This window comes from Cnephaeus nilssonii (assembly GCF_951640355.1).
Source record: "Cnephaeus nilssonii genome assembly, chromosome: 16".
NCBI classification, from domain to species: Eukaryota; Metazoa; Chordata; class Mammalia; order Chiroptera; family Vespertilionidae; genus Cnephaeus; species Cnephaeus nilssonii.
In genome coordinates this window covers 62,351,857-62,364,192 of record NC_137087.1, presented here as the reverse complement: position 1 = coordinate 62,364,192, position 12,336 = coordinate 62,351,857, and the positions used below count along the sequence as shown (strand labels likewise).

The window sequence follows — 12,336 nt, the reverse complement described above, 5'->3', positions numbered from 1 at the left end:
GGGGCACCAGGAAGGCAGCGTTTGGAGCAAAGCTCTACGATGCTGTACAAACACAAGGAGTTAAGTGTTTTTATCACTTTTTTTTTTAAAGCTGGAGGCTAAATCTTTAAATTGTGAACTTTTAAAAATATATATTTTTATTGATTTCAGAGAGGAAGGGAGAGGGAAACATCCATGATGAGAGAGAATCACTGATCGGCTGCCTCCTGCACACCCCACCCTGGGGACCAAGTCCACAACCCGGGCCTGTGCCCTGACCGGGAATCAAACCAGGGACCCTTCAGTCCGCAGGCCGACTCTATCCACTGAGCCACACCAGCCAGGGCTAAATGGAGGACTTTTTAATCTGGGCGCGGAAACCTCTCTTCTCAGGCACGGTCTCTACCTCAGCGGCTCCCCCGTCCTGTGAGCGTCTCCTGTCTTCGCTCCAGTCGGCCCCGGGCCCTCCCCTGGGCTCCCCTGGGGCCTTCGCTCTGGGACCTGGGTCCCGACTCGCCGCCCTCCACGCCTCCCCCGGGGCTGACGGGCAGGGCGTGCGAAGCTCACGAGCCCAGCGGGCCCGGCACGCACCAGGCGCTGCTCTGAGGTGAGCACGCACTGTCACTCCTGGAGCTCGTAGGTAACGGATTAGGTCCGGTTCAGTGGATGTTAAACTCCATCGACAGCAGAGCAGCCGCACGAGACCTCGGTCCGGCCCCTTGCCTCGCAGCGTCTCCATCCTCTGCTCCCGCGGGCAGTGGCCCTCTCTGCGCTTAGGAGTCCCCGTATCCACCCAGCCCGGCTCCTGACCCGGCCCGGCCCCTGACCCGGCCTGGCCCCTGCACCCAGATGGTACCCTCTCGGCCCGGCCCTGCACCCAATCCAGCCCCTGACCCGGGCCAGCCCTGCACCCAGCCTGGCCCCTACACCCAGCCCGGCCCCTGAACCTGGACGGTACCCTCCCGGCCTGGCCCCTGCACCCGGACGGTACTCACCTCACACCTTCCCAGCGGGAGCCCGGCTGGGTGCGCCCGGGGACCGCCTCCCCTGTGACCTCTGACCTTCGCCCGCTGGGTCGGAACCGCTCACAGATGTGCGTTCTCCGAGGGTGTGATTGGCCGACTTGCCACAGGTGCTGCCTTTCTTCTCTAAAAGGCGCGCAGATGCGAGCGGCGTGGGCCGTGTGTCGGGCGCTGCTGAGCGCGATGTCCGTGTTTTCAGAGCGTGGTGCTCGGCTCCGGGGCCCAGCCCGGGGGGCGGGGGGGGGGGGGCGCCCGTCTTTTAGCAGAGACAGCACTGCCCGCTCCCTCCGAGAAGCAAAGCCCAAGGTGCGGTCAGAACCAGACTCCCAGGGGGGTCACTTGGAAGGATGGAGGTGCCTTTAAATCCAACAAGTGACTTCAGGGAAAGATGAGTGTTCAGTGACCCCGGCCCGGGGAGGGGGCGTCACGTGTGCGGCGTGGGGTTCACAGCGTGCGTTCCCACCAATCAGATGCAACCCCGGTCGCCCTTAATAGCTCCCACATCCCCCTACTTTACCCCCCACCCCCCGCAGCCCCCCTCCCACGGCCCTCGCGTCCCCCCTCCCACATCCCCCCTCTCCCCCCCCCGCGTCCCCCCCCCCACATCCCCCCTCTCCCCCCGTGTCCCTCCCTCCCACGTCCCCCCTCCCACGTCCCCCCCCCACGCTGGGCCTCGAGTGGCCGCCCTGCAGCCTCCTGCTCGTGACCCAGCGCCTTGTGCCCCAGAACCCACGCCCGGCTCCGGGCCCGCGGCCTCTCCTCCGGAAGGCCGTTTGTTTCTGAAATGAGTGGCGAGAACAGGGCCGAGAGTTAGTGCCCTGCTCCTGGGCCCAGATTCCTCCGTTGTTCGCATTCTCCTGCCCCTCTGCGTCCCGCTGTCCATGCGGGGGTCCTGCGCCCGAGACCGTCATCGTCACCCCTTTTCTGAATCGTCGGGAAGCCGGGAGCAGGTGTGAAGCTGCCCCCTCCGAACAGAACAGAACAGAACTCTCCAGAGCGCCTGTCCCCAAACAAGGACACTTCCTTCTTAAATAAATACCTTAATTGACGTCAGGGAGGAAGGGAGAGGGAGAGAGAAAAACACCCGTGATGAGAGAATCACGGACTGGCTGCCTCCTGCCCGCCCCACACCGGGGATCGGGCCCACAACCCGGGCCTGTGCCCTGACCGGAACCGAACCCTGACCTCTGGGTTCACAGGTCAACACTCACCACTGAGCCACCCGGCCGGGCTGTGTGGGCTCCGGGACGATCAGTTCCTCAGTGGGGTGTGCTCCATTGGAATCCATGTTGTTAGCCCCGTGGCCCCAGATTTGGGCAGCTGTGGGCCCTGATGTGGCTCTCATGCCCGTTGGACACGACCCCTCTCAGCAGACAGAGCCGGGGAGTGGATGCCTGTGTGTGCACGCACGCATGCGCACACAGACACGTACACACACACAGACGCGTATACACAGACAGAAACACATACACATACACACACAGACACACACAGGGACACACACATAGACACAGAAACACACATATACGCACATATATATACACATATACACAGACACACACAGAGAAATACACAACACAGACACACATAGACAGAAACACACACACACACACACACAGGGCCCCACCTCTGGTGTGTACTTCCGATGCCTCTGGTTGCGTCAGCCCCGCGAGCTTTCGTGAGAGCAAATCCTCCTCTGAGCGATCGCCCGGCCCGCCATCCCCGCCACCTCATTCCGCTCCTCTCCCCGGAGGTGGTGGTTTCCCGAGGACCCGTCTCCTCGGTGCCCCGCAGGCCTGTCCCTCTCCCCGCCCCTCCCCAGTCCTTCCTGTCTGTATGTGTGTGTCTGTGTGTGTGTTTATACGTGTATTTATGTGTGTGTGTGTTTCTGTCTGTGTGCGGGAGGGCAGGGTGGGCAGCTCCTGGGGTCCACGCGGACCTCAGGGCGGGACGGGGGGGGGGGGGGGAGGAGCGGCTGCTTCTCTGGAGCCCGCACACACCTGTCTGCTGCATTCTCGGCTGTGTCCACCCCGGCCCTCCCGGCCTGAAGGAGGCCGCTCTCCAGGCGGCTCGTTCTCCGGTCACCGCCCTTCACCGCGCTCCGTGCTCTTGACCCTGAACGGGCCTTGCTCTTGCTTAGTCCACCCCGGAACGCGAGATCCTGTAAGAACACAAGCCTCCTCCTTGCGGTCTGACTGGCAGATAGAAAGCTGTGTTTACTTCATCTTTACAACTCGATGGCTTTGGGCAGTGGTCGGCAAACCGCGGCCCCTTGAGTGTGGCTCTTCCACAAAATACCACGTGCGGGCGCGCACGTACAGTGCGACTGAAACTTCGTGGCCCATGCGCAGAAGTCGGTTTTCGGCCTGGGCGAGTCTATTTTGAAGAAGCGGCGTTAGAACACTCAAGGGGCCAAAGAGCCGCGGTTTGCCGACCACTGACTTTGGGGATGAGTATGTACCTGTGAAACCATTACCCCCACCCAGGCAATAACTGTCCCTCAGCTCCCCACGTTCCTCCCGCCCATTTGTTATCATCATATTGTCATCACTGATACTTTTTATCCCACTGATTTATCCTGGCGCCGGCCAGGAGTTCTCCCTGTGGCCAGGTCCCCGTGGAGAACTGAAGCGTGGCGTTTCAGACTAGCGTGTGAGTGACTTCCTCTCGGAGGGAGGCAGACCCTCCCTGCCCAGCGCTGAGGCGGTGACTCACGGCCTGTGGGAAGCACTTGTTGACTCAAGCCCCCACCGTGCCCTCCCGGCGGAAACTCCACCCGCTGTGGCCAGCAGCTTCGGAGCAGCTGGGGGTGAAAGCTCAGGTTCTTTTCCCGCTGAGAACTATTTCAGTCTCTCTCGTCCCAGCACCTCTGGTAGCAGCACTGGGAGCCATTTATAGCCGGTGCCAGTCGGCCGGGGAGGTGTCTCGTGAGTCCCGCCCCGCACCAGACACCAGCTCGCCCCGTCCTCGGCCCCAGAGCAGAAGCGGGTCCCGGGAAGGAAGGCAGAGGCCCAGGCGGACGGTGCGGTGTGTGCGCCACGGCGTTTTCTTAGCGGCTCCGCCCAGGGGACCTGTGCATCCTCACACATGACTCTATATCTTTTTAAATATATTTTTTTGTTGATTTCAGAGAGGAAGGGAGAGGTTGAGAGAGAAACATTGTGGAAACCCCTTTCACGTCCCGCGTGGTTCAGGGTTCCGGTTCAGGGTTCGGGTTCTGGAGAAGGCCGCACACAAATGAAAAGAGACTTTAGAAAAGAATTTGGGAAGTGGGGGCCAGGCGGGAGCCCCCCTCTAGTGGGAGGACTCCTCCTCGCTCTGGCTTTGCCATCCGTTTTGTTAGGATTAGAATGATAGGACACACCCACGTGCCCTGGGCAGGAAACCCCAATAGAAGCCAACAGTGAATGTAGGACTCACAGGTGGGGCTGCTTCAACTACCAGTATCTGGTCATTAGCTCTGACCCTATAGCCAGGGGTCCTCACACTTTTCAAACGGGGGCCAGTTCACTGTCCTTCAGACAGTTGGAGGGCCGGACTATAGTTAAAAAAAACTATGAACAAATTCCTATGCACACTGCACATATCTTATTTTGAAGTAAAAATACAAAACGGCAAAAACACCCGCATGTGGCCCGCGGGCCATAGTTTGAGGACGCCTGCTTTAGAGCAATTAAGGTTGACCAGCCCTCCGGATTCCCTGTCCACAGCTCTCTATTATTAAAACAATGATCGGTTTCCGGCATCTCCTCCGTTTCTTTAAAAAATCTGCAGGCTAGAAATAAACATAAGAACAATAAAATGTTCGAGTCCCAGTTTCAATGTCCAACAGTTCTCTATGTGTACATGTCAGCAGTGATATCTGGATGATGGACACATGGTGGTAATGCAGGTCCGACCCTCTCTGGCTTGATCCTGGGCAACCGGCAGCGACGCACAGCTGCTGACTGCTAGCATGGCAAGGCATCGTCAGGGTCCTCCATCTCTGGACTGCTTTTAATCCAACATGGTCTTGGAGTTGTTTTCTGAAAATACACAAACATATTCTCGACCAAAAGTTAATAAAGGAATCTTTTCTGTAAGTTTGACTTGGGATCCTTTTTATTTTTGTCCAAACAATTTTCCTTTGGCTTATTTTTGACACCATGTGTGTTTTTCATGGGTGTCTTGCTGTTAGCATTACAAATGAAAATTAGTTTTGAAAGTAAAAAATTTCTAGATGTAATTTACTTTCAGGATATTTTTCCTTATATAATATTACTCCACTTTCCCCCCTTTTTTTGATTTAATTATTAGGAGGCTTTTGGAAAATTTTTATAATGCAATCTTGATAACTTTAAATTTTATTTTTTTTGCACAAAAATATGACTGCTTTAGGTTCATTGCATGTTAAGCAATTTTACCCTGAGATGAACTACCAATAAAAATTTTAGTTAATACTTTAGAAACAACTTTTTGTCCAGTACAATTAAACCTTCCTAAATATTTACTTATTTCAATTAGCCAATTAAATTAATCTGAAAACTTGATTACTATTTTACTGTCAAATTTAATGCTCTAATAACAATCTTAGTTTATCCTGTAAATATTAGTGGAAAGGATTGCTTGCATTCTTGAGTAGGCCCTGAGCATTCCTGGTGCTAGGCTGGATTTAGATATAGGGCAGCTGCTGTTGGCCAAGTCTCTGTTGCCTGGGTCCCGATCTGAGCTGGGCCAAGCCTCTGTCTGTCACCTGGGTCCCAATCTGGGCTGGGCGTGGGAAGTAAAGCAGCCATGGGGCAGGACACCTCCCTCAGAAGGGGCTAGGGTTCAGGCCCCTGCAAGGTTGGGGGGGGGGTGAGGGTCTATGCCCCACCTCTGTTGACCCCCAAATTCTCTCCTGATGGCCCCTCTGCGGCTGTGCCTGTCTTAGGTTGTTCCTCCCTTGAGGAATCTTACCCGTCTCTGGCTAACCAGCCATCCTCTGGGGCCAAGCAGGGTGATGTGAGGTTCAGTTCTGTCTCCTTGGTAGCCTATGCCCCCGTGGCCTCCACGCCCAGCACCTGCCTCGGGATCCCACCTCGGCCGTCGGCGGGGCCCCGGTACTGATCACATATCTTGGGGAACCCAGGTTTCTTCTCCAGGGAGGGCCCAGTTCATACCATTGGGCGAGAGACAGATCCATAGTACCAGCCACCATGAGGCTTCAACCTCAGCATGAACTGAAAACTCAGGCAACAGCTGTGGGCAATTGGATTGTAAGAAAAGGGTCCCTCTTGGCAAAAAGGGCAAGAGGGGCCAACATAGAATGCTCAAATGCCTTCCACTGTGTGGAAGGGATTAAATCCTTTCATGTCCTTTTTAAGTTGCTGCCAAACATTCAAAAAATTAGTTTATAAGCTTGTTTGGAATAATTGTACAATATGCTGTTATAAGATATCAAAAATTATAATGACATGGTAGAATAATATCATGTAAGGATATTCTTTGCTCTAAGCCATGGCAATTCAATTTCAAACTGGCTGTCAATTTCTTTTTGTATAGACAAGGTCTTAGTTACATTTTCTGCACCTCTCCCAGGAGCAAGTAGTGATAGTCCCTTCCTTTGGTGTCCACACAATCCAGAAACCTCTCTTTAATTTTACACACAAAGGAGCAGTGATTTGATTTTATGTCATACAAAAGGGAAGCTGGGTGGCGACACCTGTGTAATTATACTTCCTTGCCCCACCCATGTTCCTCCTGGATGAACCAAGGTGTTTGGTATTATTGGTGACTACATTAGGCGGGGATCAGCCCACATAAGGGTTCTTACCCATAAAGGGTCAGGAACATAATTCAAAAATACTTCCCCATTCTCCCCAGGTAATATTACCGTACAGCTGATCACTACTAGCATGGCAAGAAAGACGTTCTCAGGCGTCTGTACCGTCCTTTTTACCATGCCCCAGGTGGTCTCCGGGCTGTTTGTTGTCCGGCTCCTCCTCCTCCTGCTCCTCATCCTCAGTGGATTGCTTGGAGTCGCTGCTCTCTGTGGCTGAGGTAGTTGATTGTCTGCAGCTGCATGGTGTGGCTCCAGGAGCAAGGTCCTCGTTAGTCTGACTAATTTCTCTCTTGGATCCCTGTTTCAGTTTAATATTTCTAGCAGGAATCCACACGGGTCTGGAAAAATTCTCTGGAAATATACAAGCATACCCTCTGCCAAAGGTTAATAATGGATCGGGTCCCTTCCATAAACCAGACTCGCGATCCTGCCATTTAACTAGACCATTTTCTTTTGTTCAGACACCAATGCAGCCCCATAGGTCGTTCTATCAGCATCACAAGTGAAAAAATTTAAAGTAATTAAGGCTTGGTGCAGCCTACCCACAGGTGATTTCTCCATCATCCCCCCTTTTTGTTTTTCAAGTTGGGATTTTAAGAAATATTTTCCCTCCTTAGAAGCCAAAACCTTTATAACATCTAAAAGTAAAATGTAGTTATTAATTTTTATTTGATAAAGCTTTCCATGCAATTTCAAGTATATTAGATCGGTTAAATTTCAAAAGTATTTCCTTTAAGAAGAGAGAACAAATTTCCTGTTATTACTCTGGGCCCTTGGAGCTTTCCAAGAATCATCTCTGTTAAGACCTTGACATTTCAACATGGAAAAAACGATCAAATACATATATATATCCATATAGGATTTTAATTACCACAACTATATAATTTCTCCCAATTTAATTTGCACTTTGTGCTTTTAAAACTGGCAAGTCAAACACTTAGCAGTCCCTAGATTAATAACAACATCCTGCTTACTTCGGGGGAAGATTCAGCAACAGATCTGGCCGAATTTCTTTTCATGCTTAATAGATAAAGACGGATCTTAAATTTTTTTCCCCCTTCTTTTTCGCTTTCCGAAGCAATAACGAACACCCAATTTGGCCAAAATTTGCATTTCCCTGCGAGTTCTTATATAATCTTTAAGCAATCTCAATGCGGGAGAGCAGATCGCCTGGCCCTCTCCTGCCACCTTTGAATGTCTCCGCATCAGAGGCGGTTTCATCAATAGAGTTTCACTTATTACAGATTTTAAATTCCAAATACCAACTAAGATTTTAATTTGAACAAGAAGCCACATTAGTTTATAATCCAATTCTTCCACATTAGCCTGGCTGAAAAAGAAGGTCCCCCCCACGTACAGATGGAGACGCCGCCGTCAGTCCGCGGGCTTTGCGTGCCGTGAACCTCCCTCACCTTTTCCCCGTGAATTTTCCACACCTTTTCTCGGTGTGTTTTTCCTCCTTCGCTCTTGGGCGAAAAATATCATCTCCTCCAGACGTCCCGCGGTCAGGCCCCAAATGTGGAAACCCCTTTCACGACCCGCGTGATTCAGGGTCCCGGTTCAGGGTTCGGGTTCTGGAGAAGGCCGCACAAAAATGAAAAGAGACTTTAGAAAAGCATTAATTTGGGAAGTGGGGGCCAGGCGGGAGCCCCCCTCTAGTGGGAGGACTCCTCCTCGCTCTGGCTTTGCCATCGCTTTTGTTAGGATTAGGATGATATTAGGATGATAGGACACACCCACGTGCCCTGGGCAGGAAACCCCAATCGAAGCCAACAGTGACTGTAGGACTCACAGGTGGGGCTGCTTCAACTACCAGTATCTGGTCATTAGCTCTGACCCTTTAGAGCGATTAGGTCCGGCGTCCTCCAACCACGGCCCGCGGGCCACACGCGGGTGTTTTTGCCGTTTTGTTTTTTTACTTCAAAATAAGATACATGCAGTGTGCATAGGAATTTGTTCATAGTTTTTTTTTAAACTATAGTCCGGCCCTCCAACGGTCTGAGGGACAGTGAACTGGGCCCCTGTTTAAAAAGTTTGAGGACCCCTGAATTAGGTTGACCAGCCCTCCAGATTCCCTGTCCACAGCTCTCTGTTACTAAAACAATGATGGGCTTCCGGCAAGAAACATCAGTGATGAGAGAGAACCGTGGATCGGCTGCCTCCTGCACGCCCCCTACCGGGGATGGAGCCTGCAACCCGGGCCTGTGCCCTGACCGCGAATCAAGCCGTCACCTCCTGGTTCCTAGGTCGACGCTCACCACTGAGCCACGCCGGCCGGGTGCCTGTCCCAGCTCGTAAAACTCACCGAGGGGTGAATGAAGTTTTTCCTTGGCCCTTCCGACTCTCCTCAGATGTTTTCTTCCTCATTTTGTTCTGAAGCCGGCACGTGTCCAGCACAGAACTAGGAAATGGAGATAAATTCAACGCAGAAGAGTGAACACCCGTGGCTTCACTCTGTGGGCAGCCCTCCCATGCTGCTTGGGGCTCTTCCCTCGGTTGCTCTCTTTGTATGTGTTTATACATACACGTACATGCATACATGTACATACCAGTACATACACATGCATGCTCATATATCGATGCACGTAAAATCTGGTTGTGCTGAAGTTTTTAAACCTATGCTTGTTTCTATTTTATTTTTCTTTATTGATTAAGGTGTATGTGTCCTTATTCCCCCATTATCCCCTCATCCCCCACTCATGCCCTCACCCCCCTGGTGTCTGTGTCCATTGTAGGCTTATATGCACGCATACACGTCCTTTGGTTGATCTCTCCCCCTGACCCCCCCCTCCCCTGCCTTCCCTCTGAGGTTGGACGGTCTGATCGATGCTTCTCTGTCTCTGGATCTGTTTTTGTTCATCAGTTTATGCTGTTCATTATGTCCCACAAATGAGTGAGATCATGTGGTGTTTATCTCTCTCGGACTGGCTTACTTCGCTGAGCGTCGTGGACACGTTCACCCGCAGGCACGTGGAGATGGGCCTTGGTGTTAAACGGCTGCTCTGCGCCCCCTGCTGGACGTGGGGCGGTCCGTGTTGCCCTTGTTCTGCTGTGATGACCTCGGCTGTGGTCAGCCTCCCGGCTCACGCGCTTCGTCAGTCGTCACCTCCAGTCCTTGGAAGTGGAAGGGCTGTGTCACAGGCGACGGAGGTTTTTCGGCCTCGGCGTCTGCCCCCAGGACTCCGGGGAAGGAGGCAGTTCTGATAGCAGCGAGGGCTGGTCAGCAACGGCCTCCACAGCATACAGCCCGTCCTCGCCCTCGCCGGGGACGGTGCCGCGTCTGTGCACCTGCCCGCTCGCTCCGATGTGTTTGCAAGTCAAGGTCAGTCCCCGGGGCTCCCTGAGAGCAGGACGGAGCGTGGCCCCAGCCGAGGGGAGCCGGGCGGCGCTCCCACTGGGTGTTGCTGCGGACGAGTTCTTCCCAGGCATCCCGAGCCCACGTCGTTTGGTAATTCTGTGTGTTTTGTTGATGGTTTTGCTCTTTATTTTTTTAAAATTTATTTTTATTGATTTCAGAGAGGGAGAGAGAGAGAGAAACATCAATGATGAGAGAGAATCGTGGATCGGCTGCCTCCTGCACGCCCCCTCCTGGGGATCGAGCCCGCAACCCGGGCCTGTGCCCCGACCGGAATCGAACCCGGGCCCCTTCAGTCTGCAGGTGGCGCTCTATCCACTGAGCCACCCCGGCCAGGCCAGGGCGGTTTGGCTCTTTAGCACGGCCCCCGCGTGTTCTGCCGGGGCGCTGGCGAGGGTTTCTCGGCGCGAGGCTGATTGGCCACGAGGTGGGCGCTCTGTTAGCTGAGCTTGCTGGGTGTGCGCTGGCTCAGGGACGTTGGCCGTGAATCCGACGTTAACGAGACGACAGCACCGGCCGCACCCCTCCCTCGTCCTCGGTTTCGCTTCCCACGGGTTCAGTTGCCTGCCGTCAATGGGGGCCCGGAAATAGAACATGGAAAATTCCAGAAATAGCCCATTCAGGCGTTTGAAATCGCCCGGGATGGCAGTCCTCCCTCTGTCCCGGACTCCACGCTGCTCACGCTTCCTGCCGGCTGGTCACCTAGTAACCAACCGCTTGGAGGTCAGATGGGCTGCTGGGGCGTCTCAGTGCTCAGCCGTGATGCTGCCGGCGGCGAGGCTCAGGGGTTGAGCGTCGACCTATGAACCAGGAGGTCAGGGTTCGATTCCCGGTCAGGGCACATCCGGGCTCGATCCCCGGGGGCGGGGTGGGGGGGTGGAGGGGAGTACAGGAGGCAGCCGGTCCATGGTTCTCTCTCATCGTTGATGTTTCTCTCTCTCCCTCTCCCTTCCTCTCTGAAATCAATAAAAACGTATTTAAAAAATTATTTTAAAAAAAGAATCATTTGGTTCAGTGTTTGTGCGCCCTCAATTTGCCGGCGGTTGCCAGGTTTTGTACCGTAAACTGTATGAATCCCCGTAAACACAGTCTGGGGGCACCTTAGGCGACGTTCTCTTCGTGCAAAGCTTAGTCTGGCTTCGCCCATCATTTCAAGTTAGTTAAACCTGAAAAGGAGTGGAAATTGAGTTACCGGCCGTGACGGTGTGCACGCATGTTGGGGGGACACCCGTCAGTGAAGTCCTGTCCGTCTGAGACCCGTGTCCTGGGTCTCTGTCTCCCGCTCGGCGTTCCCGGTGGCCGGCGGTCCTGCCCTCACGTGGGCTCCCGTGCCGGTTTAGTCACGGGCCGCCTCGGCCTCCCAGCCGCGGGCAGCCTCCGTGGGCACCTCGGGTTCGGCGGCAGCGTCTCCGAGGTGCGCGCTGTGTCTGCCGTCGTTGGACTCGCCGTGGCGAACCCCGGGCCGCTGTTGGGCGGACTGTCCAGGCTCCGACCCCCACGCTTAGCTCTGCCAACCAGCACCTCAAAGCCCGCTCCTCCCCACCGGGCAGCTCCCTCCCTCCCAGCCGCCTCTGGCCACTCCGGAGATTCGAGGAGAAAAGGAGAGGAGAAAGAGGAGAGGCCCTGCGGGAGGCGGCTAATGCCTGCCAGATGGCGCCCTGAGGTGGGCGATAAGGCTGCCGCCATCTGCCGACAGGACGCCATCTGCTGGGCCCCTCGGTGCCGTCACCGCCCCCGGGGGCGCCGGGCCACTTCGGGGCTTGTCCTGGCACAAGGGCTTCCTTTGGTCGCTCTGGCCCATCTCCGGGGAACTGCGCCGTCCGTTCAGGGGGGACCTGCCAGGAAGGACCCGGCTCTGAGTGGGACCGGGAGCGGCGGTGCCGACCACGGCCCACGTGACGCAGCCCGAGGGACAGTCCGGGCCCGTGGGGGGGGGGTTGGTGGGGGGGCAGCTGCCGTGTGGGAGGGAATGGGAACCCCGGCCGTCAGCAGTGGCCCCGGGGCCCCTGGGAGGGACCGAGGCCTCGCCAGCTGGGCCGCCGGGAAGCAGGCGCCACGGCCCTGGCGGAGGCGGAAGCTCGGGCTGATGCGCCTTCTCGGGAACCTTCTCTGGAAAAATGAGAGGCGCGTCGGTGAACGCATCTCCTCCGCCTTCCCAAGATGCAGGTGCTCGTGGC

The 12,336-nt window shown here is 54.9% G+C and overlaps 1 protein-coding gene across 1 annotated transcript in view; it reads left to right on the top strand.

Annotated features, from left to right (window-relative positions):
• The window catches only part of TACC2 (transforming acidic coiled-coil containing protein 2), an 82,704-nt gene that overhangs the window by 17,470 nt on the left and 52,898 nt on the right, over positions 1-12,336 (top strand). The window lies entirely within an intron of this gene.